Raw genomic sequence first — 12804 nt, forward strand, 5'->3', positions numbered from 1 at the left:
GGTTTAAAGCCTTGTCTGCAACTTTCTTTCTGTGAGTCACCGCAACACTGGTCCCATCATGATTGGTGAAGCTCAACCTTCGAGAACAGACCTCTCTTTTCTCGTATTGGTGCTAGAAGTATAACCTATTTCTGCCAGACTATGCTTTGAGCCCCATATTTATCTCTCTTATCTGACGTAGCCTTTGCCAGTTTGTATGTGATTCAGGTAAATAATAATTATCACCCTTGTGGTTCTGATTTTCAATTCTACTCCTCATAATCCCTTGTCAGAACCTCTTTCCTTCTTCAATGCATGCTGTGAGTCTCCTTATGAGCCATGACATCTGGATGCTCCCCCTCCCATGCTAAGTTCTTCTCTGATCCAGAAGTGACGTGCTTAATCCTAGCACCAGGCAGGTAAAGCAGCTGCTGGAAATCCTCCATCTTTGCATCAGAGAATGGTGTCTATTCCCCAAACTATATTATTTCCCACAACTAATAGGTTTATTTTTTCTAAGCATGCTTCAGTTGTTCCTCATGCTATGGATAGTTTACACATCACCCCTGTAGTTCCCATCCCCATCCACACAGGAAACAAAAACTTCTATCTGTTGGACAAAGGTAAGAGCTGATGCTCTCTTGAACTAACCTTTGGATCCTTCAGGCTGGTTCATCTCTCAAGCCGCCAACCAAATACATAATCTGATCATAATCCAAAAATGCAGATGAAAAGCCATTGCTTGTACCGACTAGCTCTATTGCATTTGATGACATAGGTCTCAGTTACAATAAAATACTCCAGCTATCCCAAAAATACTTGTTAGCCTATCATGTGCTGTATGTTTAACATGCCTCTCCAGTCAGACTTTAAAGCCACAGGCGATTTGCTTAACATCTTCATTTGATGGGTATTAATCTGAATAATTTTGCCATTGGCAGTTTTTTTTTTGTTGTGTTATTGCTATTCTTGAATATTTATGCATTATGAGGTTCTTGCTTTGTTGATATGTTATATCTTCCAATTTCATCTTTTCTCTCACCTGCATATCAAAAAACAATATCTGATGTGCTTAAATTTGAGATCCTAATAATGTTGAGAAGTGCAAGGGATAACAGTTTCACTTCAGAGTAGAATAGCAATGAAATTAGTTTTGATGAGCGATTTTGGTCAAGATCATGTGCAGACTTAGTTGCGTATTGGAAAATATATCCTAAAGACGAGAACTGTCAGCAAAAAACAGGGGTTTTAAAAGTGATATTTTATATGAAAAGATAGATTTAAGCATTATAGCCTGATGGAGTTTGTTCAATAAAAATAGAAATAAAAAGTTCTCCAGCAACTCTGGGGATTGGTAGATACCGGATAAGTGAATTTGCCGGTTGCTTGAGATTTCGTGTTGCATGATTGGTGAACTAATGGCAAGGTGCGTCAATTTTAATCTTTTGTATCTTTAACATATTTGGTGATTTTTAAAAAAAATTTTTTTGCCTGTTGCTTGAGGCTGTCGGTTGCTTGCTTTCTGGATAAGGGAGATTTTACTGGAAAAAAAATAAGTACATCATAACATGTAAACACAAAGATCCAAAGCCTGAAAGATTATTGATCTGAAACTTGCAGCAGAATGCCCAAGATCTGGCCCAGGCCACATGATCATCTCCTGTGGAATGTTGTAGTCTTGTGACTTGCAAAGTTCTTGTGGCGTTATCTGCTATAGCATATCTGCCAGATACTTTTCACTGATCTGAAACATTGAGGAAGAGTTGAAATTAATATTATTAATTAAAAACATATGATCTAAAATGGTATTCAGCATGTAAATTAACTGAAAACTTAATGTGAATGAAAGCAACTTACTTTTTAATTGAATGCAAATGGTCCTATTCAAATGAATGGGTTCTTCACTTTCAAGTGGCCAGAATACTCGACTGTAAAGCCGCCTATTCTACCCCAATGTGGCTGTTGGGTGGGCACCTGAAAGTGGCGAACTGGCCAGGAGGAGCACTTACCTAACCCTCCTCAGGTAGGTACATTCTCCCGCTCAGAGAATCCCCCATTGCACCTGAAAGTAGCACCAGGCAAAGTGGCTCGCAGCATCAGTGCTAGGATGGCTGGTGCAGGATGTCAGCACTAGGGCGGCCGGTGCAGGACGTCAGCACTGGGGTAGCTGGCGACATCCCACGCCGGCTGCTGCAGCCCTGTAGTCCCGCACGGGGGGGCTGTCAGGCAGTGAGGAAGGGGCTGTCAGCAGCGGGGAGGTGAGTTGTCAGACAGCTGCCCCTGTCCTGACTCAGGAGCTGGTGTTTGCTCCGCAGAACCTCTCCCCGCTTTTGACCTTTCAGGTGGCAAAACACTGCCATTAGCACTGCCACCTGAATGTCCCTTCGCAGATACCCGCAGCTGCCCTGGAGTCACAGCCGCACTCTCCGGGTGATTCCACCTGAAAGAGGCTTTAGTTGACATAAAGTTCTGGAGCCAGGCACATATATATCTAGTCACTTATCTCAGAACAATAAGAAACTGCCCCTGGATTTGGCAGTGAATCAAAAGGTGAGATGTGAGATAAAATATGCTGGCATGTGAGCTCCATTGGTTTCTCTTCTTTTGTCCTTCGCTAGCTGGAGCTAATGTTTCTATTATGAACTGGTAATGTCCATCAATGTACCAGTCCCATTAATTCTCTCAGTAAAACATGATAGGCTGCAGATGCTGTGATTGTAGTAAACACACCAAAATGCTGGAGGAACTCAGATGTTCCTTTCAGCATCTATTGGAGACATTGCTGACATTTTGGGCCTGAGGCCTTCTTCAAGGAAAAATCAGAAAGGGCAGAAGCAGGATATATTAGAAAGTCTCATAATTCAAACGGTAGGGGAGGAATCCAGACCAACAAAATGTGTAATTGGAAATGATAAGGGACTAGGTAGAATTTATCTTGTCTGTGACGAATGAGACAAGAAATGGAGAGTCAAAAGAGGAAGGTGAGCGTGAGGGGACTTAACAAAAGCCAGGAAAATTCATATTAATGCCATCCTGTTAGAGGGTGCACATTTGGGTGATGAGGTGTTGTTACACCAATTTACAGGTGGTCTTAGTCTCAGTCTGACCATGGACAGACATGACAGCAAGGAGATTGGATGGAGAATTGCAATGGGTGGCTACTGGGAGATCTACACTATTGCAGTGGACAGAGCCAAGGAGCTCAATAAAGTGATTTCCCAGACTGAATCCAGTCTCTCTGATGTGGAGGAGACCACAGTGAGAGCACCGGATGAGTAGATAACCCTTGCAAATTCACGTGAAATGTTGCTTCACTTGTAAGGACTGTTTGGGACCCTGAGGGAGGAAGCACAAATGGAGCATCTCCTATGGTCACAGGGGTAGGGCCCAAGGGGTTGATTGGTAAGGAGGGAGGAATGGACAAGGGGGTTATGGAGGGAGCAGTCCCTGCAGAATGCAGAGAGGGAAATTGTGTCTAGTGGTGGGATCACGTAGTAGGTTGCAGAAATGGCGAGGAAAATGAGTTGGATGCAGAGGCCAGTGAGGTGGTAGGGATGTGGAGTGGAGGGGGCCAGGGCAGATGTGCAGATAATAGAGGATATGCGGGTGAGTGCAGAGTTGATGGTGGTAGAGGGAAAGCCATGTTGTTCGAAGGAGGACATCTCTGATGATCCTGGCTTAGAAGTCCTCATCCTGGGTGCGGATGCGACAGAGATGGAGAAATTAAGAGAATGGAATGGGATCCTTACAGGGACAGGGTGTAGTCGAGGTAGCTGTTAATTCTCACTCCACAGATGTTTCATGATTGGCTGAGCATTTCCAGTATTTTCCTCTTAATTTCTGCCCAGTACCTGTAATACACATTTAAGAAATAGCAAACAACTGAAAAATATAAAGGACGATTTGGCTAAAATTTTGTGCAATAACCACTTGTTTGATAAATTATAAAATATGTGAGCAAAACAGCTGAAATCTACCTCTTCATTTAATGCAAAATATAGGCTGAAATTCAAGAGCTGCCTTGAAAACATCCATTTGTGTTCAATAAGTGGATAATTGCAGTGGAGGTTAACTTAATTTATTGCCTCGCCTATTTTGGAATCAGGACCAACTGCTAACATATATTGTTTTCAATTTAGCACAAACTTCATTCTGCTGAAGAACGTAGGTGGCCAGAATACAATTTGTGAATGGAATGACTAGGTTTTGTGCACAGCTTTGGCTGACTTGGTGGAATTGCACAAAAAAAGTCCAGAAGCTAACTAAATCTCCATTTGGTATGAATATGTTTTTTCCTCAAGTTACTTTTGATTTTTTTTTTACTACATTTATTCTATATCATGTGTTGAATATTGATGGATTATTGATCTATTTGTTGTTAGTTTCTCCCCAGATAATCTGTCTATGCCCAATGATATCTCCATCAGATCCCACATTGGGAGAAAACCCCACTTGGTAATTCTCTCTCCTGAAAACTCAAGACAATAATTCTCTGAATAATGTTAATCCCTCTTCTGTATCCTCTCCAAAGCATTTGTCACCCTTCTATAATTGTGAGGGTGTTGGGTTTTTCCTCCTTTGCCTTTTGTCAGTGAGGTGGGCTCTGCGGTCTTCTTCAAAGGAGGTTGCTGCCCGCCAAACTGTGAGGCGCCAAGATGCACGGTTTGAGGCGTTATCAGCCCACTGGCGGTGGTCAATGTGGCAGGCACCAAGAGACACCCAACCCCAACCAACCAATTTTCCCTTGCAACCGCTGCAATCGTGTCTGCCTGTCCCGCATCGGACTTGTCAGCCACAAACGAGCCTGCAGCTGACGTGGACTTTTTACCCCCTCCATAAATCTTCGTCCGCGAAGCCAAGCCAAAGAAGAAGATAATTGTGATGGTCAGAACTGATCGCAACATTTTTCGGAATCAGAATTTATTTTTATGATCAAGACATGAAATTCAGTGTTTTTAATCACTGTGCAAAAATTCATATTACATACCATCTGACAACATGAGTATTAAAGAAACAGTGCACGAAAAATAAGACAGTGTCTTTGGTTCATTGATTATTCAGGAATCTGATGGCAGCGGGGAAGAAGCCATCCTTGCGCCGCTGAGTGCTCGTCTTTAGGTTCCTGTACCTTTTTCTCAATGGTAGCAGAGTGAAGAGGGCATGGCCTGGATGGTGGGGGTCTTTGAGGATAGAGGCTGCTTTTTTAAGACATCGCCTTCTGTAGATGTCCTTGATGCCTGTGATGTCGCAGACCGAATGAACAACCCTCTGGAGTTTATTCTTGTCCTGAAATTTGGCACCTCCATACCTGGCAGTGATGCAGCCAGCCAAAATACTCCCCACAGTACCCCTGTGGAAGTTTACAAGAGTCTTTGGTGACATACCGAATCTCCTCGGATACCTTACGTCGCTGGCGAGCCTTCTTTGTGATTGCATCAACATGGAGGCACCAGAACAGATCCTCAGAGATGTTTATACCCAGGAATTTGAAGTTCTTGACCTTCTACACTACTTGCCCTCGATGAGGACTGGGTTGTGTTCCCCTGTCTTCCTCCTAAAGTCCACAATCATCTCCTTGGTTTTGCTGACATTGAGTGTAAGGTTGTTGAGATTACATCAGTCAACGAGCTGATCTCTCTCCCTTCTGTACACTTCCTCATTGCCGTTTTTGATTCTGCCGACAACTGTGGTGTCATTGTCAAACTTGTAGATGGCATTGGAATTGTGCCCAGTCACACTGTCATGGGTGTATAATGATTAGAGCAGTGGGCTAAGCACTCATCCTTGGCGTGTGCCTGTGTTGATAATCAGTGAGGAGGAGATGTTTCCAATTTGTACTGACTGTAGTCTTCTGATGAGAAAATCAAGGATCCTGTTGCAGAGGTGGAAGGGTACAGAGGCCTAGAGTTTGTAGCTTCTTGTCCAACACTGAATGAATGGTGGTATTGAAAGCCAAGCTGTAGTCTATGAAGAGCAGCTATATGTATGAATTTCTGTTTTTGAGGTGATCCAGAGCTAAGTGGAGAGCCAGCGATATTGCATCTGCTGCAGAGCGATTGTGACAATAGGCTAATTGCAGTGGGTCTAGATCTTTGCTTAGGTACTTGTTAATTCTGGCCATGACCAGCCCTTCAAGCATTTAATCACAGTAGAAGTTAGTGCTACTGGGTGGTTAAATGTTTTAGATTTCCTTGCTTTTATACATTATGCTTCTATTTGTGAAGCCCAGAATCAATAACACCTTTCTCAATCTTCCCTGAACAAAGCATATAAACCACCAAATCTCTTTGCAAATTGTTCTTGCTGGCTGATATTCCCTCATTCCATTCTTCCCACCAAAGTTAAAGCTCATCTGCCATATGTCCATCCATTCCTGAAGCCTCTCTTTATATCTTATAAGCCTGTTGATAGCTTTTTGGCAATTCACTACATCGCCATTTGAAAATTGTTCTCGGTGCATGCATGTTCAAGTGGCGAATCTATTAAAAGTGTTCCTGAAAGATATGATTTTACAGTGTTTCTCTCCTAACTTTTCAGAAGAAATCACTTTAAAGTCATCAGAGGCTTTTAATATTAGTTATATTAATTCAAATAGGGGCATTTGGAAAATGTCTGATCTAACTTGGAAAAAAAAAATTCTTAGATACATTTCAGACAAGTTAAAAGTAAGCACTAACCAAAAAGAGTATTGAGATGCAAATCACATTGAGATGCATTTCCATGCAAGGGCATAGTGATCAGCGCAATGCTATTACAGCACCAGCGACCCAGGTTCAAATCCAGTGCTGTCTGGAAGGAGTTTAAGTTTCCCCATTTCTGCATGAGTTTCTTTCCCCCGTATCTGTGTGGGTTTCTTTCAGGTGCTCCAGTTCCCTCTCACCCTCCAAAAACGCATGGGGTTGGGTGTATTTTTGGCCACACAGGCTCGTGGGCTTGGATGGGCCCTGTTACCATGCTGTGTCGTTACATTTATTCTTTTTTAAAACATGCAAACTTTTAGCCTTCATCACAAAATAGTTAGAGACTAGGCAATAAAGGCCATTATGTGATAAAAGTATCAATCCGTTGGTCTTTTGTATGCCTGATAGCAAGAGAAGACACATTAATATGGATAGAAAGGCAAGAGTAGGTTGAGAAACAAATTAGGCAGGCTAGGAAGGTGGCAGAATAGGGAGGTTTAAGTCTGCAGCCAGGTTTCAAATCAGTAATTGGATCGTAAAATATTGAAAACTGCCAGCTACTCTGCCTACAAAAGCTGATATTTTTGATATGTATTCATCCCACAGCATCAAGTAAAGTTAGTGGTCCATGTAAGAGATTATTGAATATCACTGAACATGCCACAGATGTTCATTTTTTCTCTCTTGTGCATTATAATCACATTAAAATATGAAAGAGAAAGAAAACTGTTCGAATTTATCAGTAATGATGACACATGGAATACTATTGGCCATGTTCATGATCTTGGAAGCATTTTAAAGAGAAAGCTTCTTGTTTTTTATTGTGCTATTAATGCATTTCTCAAAAGTGTATTCTAATTATCTGGTTATTTTGCTCTGATTATTGGTTCAAGATTTTTTTCTCCATCTCTAGTGATGTTCGAAGTTAATAAATGTTCTCAATACACATTATTAAAAGTAAAGTGTGTTACAATGAAAAGGAACTATATAGCTCATCAAAGAAATAATCCAATTACTTAATAAGCACAAATGAAATAGGAATCTTCTGTATTATAAAGAGGGTGGCACAATGCTGTTACAGCACCAGTGATCGGGACTAGGGTTTTACAACGCTGTCTGTTTGGAGTGTGTATGTTCTCTTCTGTCTGCGTGGGCTTTCCCTGGGGGCTCTGGTTTCCTCCAACCAGGGGTTGTCGGTCAATTGGGTGTAGTTGAGCAGCACAGGCTCGTGGGCTGAAAGGGCATGTTACCATAAGACTATGTCTAAATTCCAGCTATGCAGTGTATCATCATCTGGAGCAAAGTCATATTGCTATGTCAGACTATTTTTTGTTTCAGTTGATCACTTAATGGCATGGGCCTTTGGCTAAACGAACCCATAGGAGCTTGGATCTGAGCATCAGGTCCTTGAAAGTACGAGCTGGTAAAGTCACAATGAAGTATGTAAGGCTTCTGGATCTGAATTCTGGGTGAAGAGGGTGAGCAATTGGGTATCTCATTTAGTCAATGTGAAATAAATAGTTGGAAGTCTGAGAAGGAAGTGTAAGGCTAACCAAGTTCTGTGCAAATCAGGTGCAGAATGAAATAGCATTGGATTCAGCACAAAAGAGTTAATTTTCGGTCCAGTAATTACCATATATTTCAGCATATAAATTGACCACCATATAAGTTGACCCCCTTTTTCCATCACATTTTAAGGATTTAATGGTATATCTGGTGTATAAGTTGACCCCAATTTTCTGGATGCCTAAGTTGACTGGCATGTAAGTCGACCCCCCCCCCCTCCCCGCCAAAGATCATGCAGATTGATCTGCCTGGTGGTGGCTGGAGGTGATTGCTATCAAGGAAGGTCCATCGACACAAGCGACTGGCGATGAAAGTATGAAGCGAGTTTTAAGTTGAAAGTGATAGAAATGGCCAGGAAAACCAAGAACTGAGCAGCTGCAAGAACATTTGATGTGGATGAGAAGTTGGGGTAAGAGTTTGGAGAAAGAAATTAGAGAAAAACACCAAAAAGGCAATGCTCATTGAGAAAGGGAATCACTCGTTGGTCAGAGTTGGAAAATCACATTGCAGAATGAGTATGTGAACAGAGGCAAGATTGCTACATAGTCATAGGCAAAATCATACCCAAACCTCAGTAACGATTTTGAGGCTAAAGTAGGCTGGTGCAATTGTTTCATGAACAGGAAAAATCTGATGTTATGACCAAAAAAAATTCACAGAAACTACCAAACGATCTTAATCATAAAGTTGTAAGTTTTCGTCAGTTTATTATACATAACCAGCAAAAACACCAGTTTGCATTGGCAAATATTGGAAACATGGACCAAACCCCCATCAATTTCAACATAGAACAATGGAATGGAAAGGTGTTACAACTGTACAAACCAGAATTACAGGCTACGAAAGGACTAGGTTTACTGTGGTGTTATCGTGCATGGGCAATGGGACAAAGTTAAGACCCGTGGGTAATCTTCAAATGCAAAATTAAACCTAAAATAAAATTCCCTGCAGGTATTTTTGTACATTTTCATGAAAAAGGATGGATGAATGAAAATTGAATAAAATTATGGATAGACAATGTGTAGAACTGGCGGCCAGGTGGTTTACACAAAGAACGGAATTTGCTGGTCTGGGATATGTTTTCTAGCCACTTAACTGAGAATACTAAAAGTAGATTAGCCCTACATAATACTTACTTTGTGATTATCCCGGGTGGTTTGACATCTATATTGCAACCTCTTGATGTCTGCTTGAACAAGCCCTTCAAAGACCATGTGCGCAAGAAATAGAATACATGGATATCGAGTGCGGAAAAGTAATTTACAAAAGGCAGGGCAATGTGTGCTGCATCATTTGATGTGCTATATATCTTCATGGTCAAGGCCTAGGACAAAGTTAAAGTAGAGACTGTGATAAAAATCATTTAAAAAGTGCAGTATCTCTTGTGCAATTGATGATTTATTGTGAGACAATGGCAATGAGGCTGAAACCACCTCATCAGATACAGACTGTGACCGGTATGATGACTGTTTAAACAGTATGAATGTGTTTGCCACCATCTTTGCCTCATAATAAGAGTATTTTTGAAGTGTTCTAAATGTGTTGTTGCTTTCAGACGATAATGGTGATTTTGAAAGGTTCTAATTGATCTAATGTTTTCAATGAAAATCTGTCACAGTCAGGTTTTTTTTTTGGTTTTTCAGGGTCGTCTTGTATGCCAAATCTCCTTTTCGTGGGTTGACTTAATCGTTGAATCTGTTTTTCATGAGTCGACATATGTAGATCAGCGTGGATTGGATTTTGAACTGAGTTTAAGGTCTCAAAAGTATATCTGGCGTATAAGTCGACCCCCATTTTTTGAGAGATTTTTTTGGGTTCATGACTCGACTTAAACACTGAAACATATGTTAATACTTGTCATGAATCTACAAAGCTTTTTACTGAAATGAACATAATATTTGCTATAGCCAGTCTCAATTGCTATTTACTATGCAAATACAGAAACAAAATGGTTGACAATGAAATCTATCTGTTATTTCAGAATGCAAAATGCCATTTCCAGTGAAGCAATGTAGATTACTGTAAATTACAGTGTCTTACACTGGTTGAAATGGCTTACAAAGAAAATTTCAACCACCATTTATGTTTGCTGCTTGAAATTTGCTGATATCTTGAAGTAAATGAACCACAGAAGAAAGGCAATGATGATATTTTAGAGATAATCACCAAGTTTTGCAGCTAGATTTCTTTTCTGCATGAATAAACTGGTTACTCAGTGTAATTAGCATCAAGGTTTTAAATCATATTGTTTGGTCCAGTGTTGTGTAGCCTTTCCTTTACATCATAAAGTAAAGTTAACTCTTTCAGTATTGGGCTTTTGATTGACATTAACAGCATGAGGTCACATAATAGACTAACAGCTAAGTTAATTAGAAATTTCAATTATTACAACCATTTCAATCCCCTGCCCCTTTCCTGTGCCAACATATCTGTCCATGTTTTCATGCACTGCCAAACTGAGACCACCCACAAATTGGAGGGACATCACCTTGTATTCCATTGGGCACCCTCAAACCAGATGGCATTAGCATCAACTTCTCCAGTTTCTGTTAGCAACCGGTTTCTCAGTTTCCTTATCCCTCTGTCTCCTTTCCTCCAACTTTATCTCTCTCTCGCTCTCTCACTCTCTCTCTCCTTATATCCAGCTCTGCATTCACAGAGCTATCCCCCCTCCCCTGATCAATTCTCAAGATTTCTTTCCTGCCCTCCTATACAAGTCCATTGATGGCATCTTAGCTATTAGCCTGTGTTCCTTCCCTGCCCCTTTTCCCTCCTCCCCAGCCTTTTTATTCTGCTTTTTGCTTGTAGTTTGACGAAAAGCTCAGACCCAAAGCATTGGTTATAAATCTTTGCCTCCAATGGACGATGCAGGGCCTGCTGAATTTTTCCAGCACTTTTGTGTATTCATGACAATCACAGGATCTGCAGAATATTTTGGTTCACAACCCTACTTACATCTGAGAAACCTTTAGTTAAGACATTAGGTTGGTTTTCATGTCTGAGAAATGGGTGAAGCCAGAAGAAGGACTGAATCTCATGTTGTAACGATTCAATATCTTCTTGATCCAAGCTAAACTATGTGGCCAATATTTTAGTATTTGTGGTGAAATGGCTAGCGCTTATTGCTTCTTCACATTTACTTGAGTCAAACACCTTTACACCTCCCACCGTTTGAAATATGCCAGGGGTTGTAGGTCAATTGGGTGTAACTGTGCAGCACAAACTCGTGGGGCAAAATGGCCTGTATGTCAACATTTTTTAAAAAATATATAGGATTGACTTGGTTAGATCCCCTTTGAAGGTGATTCATAAACCAGGTGAATTTTTATCAGGGTCGGATTAATGTAGTATCGAAAGTAGCATATCCTATGGGCCCCAGATTCTTAAGGGCCTTCATTTTTATGTATTATGAATTATGAGAAGCATTTTAATTTTATCTTTGTGTAGTGGCTATGGGATACCACACTGATTGTTAAGGTTAAGGTTAGCAATTTTAGCCTGTCATCACTTTTACTCGAGGTTATTAACACAGATTATCAAAGCGACTATGAGATAAAACACATCCATAGACTGTGGTAATAACCCCGATTAAAGGTGATAATAGGCTAAAATAATCACCTCCCCCCCACCTCCCGATGCAGCAGATGGGATGCAGTGCTGCCAGAGTTCACCGGAGCGCTGCTCCAGCATCTGATCTGGCCACCTCGTCGCTATCTCAGCAGCTCACGGCGCCAGCTCAATGCGTGAGAAATGGCCATCTTTGTTACCCATAGTCCCCCATGTAGCTGGAACCACTCTGCCAGCACCAGGGAAATGCAGAGCGGTTACAACTGGGATAATGGGTAACGAAGATGGCCATGGATCCTGCATTGAGCCAGATGCTGCAGCCATAAATAAGTTTTGTTTTAACAAAATGTGTAATTAAGTTTTAACAGGGGAGGGGATGGAGTGCAATTTCAGTGCAAGCGCAAAATGTGTAAGTAAGTTTTAATGGGGGGGGGGGGAGGCACAATTTTGGTGCTTGTCATAGGCGGTATGTTCCCTACATATACCACTGGTAATCACTGAATATATAGTGATCTGAGAAAGCTCGAATCCTTTTGTTAAGAATAATTAAGACTATTTCAAACTTTCCAAAATGGACATGCAGGATCAGCTTAAAAACCTCTTACGGTGGAGGGGTGATGGGGGGGGGGGGGGTGGCATAGTCACACTTTCCCCTCATGCGCCAGCCGGCACTATTTAGGGCCCCTTTAAAAAAAATGGTACAGGCTACTCAATACCTTAATCTGGCATTAGTTTTTGTTGTGATGAAACAGTACAGTAGTTTTATGATCATCATTACTGACAGAAGCTTTTAGCTTCAGGTTTACTAGTGTTTAAATTCTGCCACTGCAATGATGGGATTCAAACACATGAATCTAATTTAAAAAAATCTATTTGAAGACATTGGGCAGCACAGTTTCATGTAGTGGTTAGCACATGCTATTACAGTGCCAGAGACCTAGGTTCGAATCTGGTGCTGCCTGTAAGGTGTTTGAATGTTCTCCCCATATCTGTGTGGTTTTCCCCAGGTGCC

General features: G+C 41.2%; 1 protein-coding gene and 1 long non-coding RNA gene across 8 annotated transcripts in view; one reads left to right on the top strand and one right to left on the bottom strand.

Annotated features, from left to right (window-relative positions):
- LOC138751912 (leucine-rich repeat-containing protein 4C-like) overlaps positions 1-12804 on the top strand; it is a 568103-nt gene that overhangs the window by 102082 nt on the left and 453217 nt on the right. The gene's annotated exons all lie outside the window — the stretch shown is intronic.
- Positions 1565-10228, bottom strand: LOC138751902 (uncharacterized). The gene is made up of 3 exons (XR_011350253.1): positions 9362-10228; positions 3729-3830; positions 1565-1723 (listed from the first exon to the last, which is right to left on the bottom strand). It is a non-coding gene; the product is annotated as an uncharacterized lncRNA (long non-coding RNA).

Source organism: Narcine bancroftii, chromosome 1, assembly GCF_036971445.1.
Source record: "Narcine bancroftii isolate sNarBan1 chromosome 1, sNarBan1.hap1, whole genome shotgun sequence".
Taxonomy (NCBI): domain Eukaryota; kingdom Metazoa; phylum Chordata; class Chondrichthyes; order Torpediniformes; family Narcinidae; genus Narcine; species Narcine bancroftii.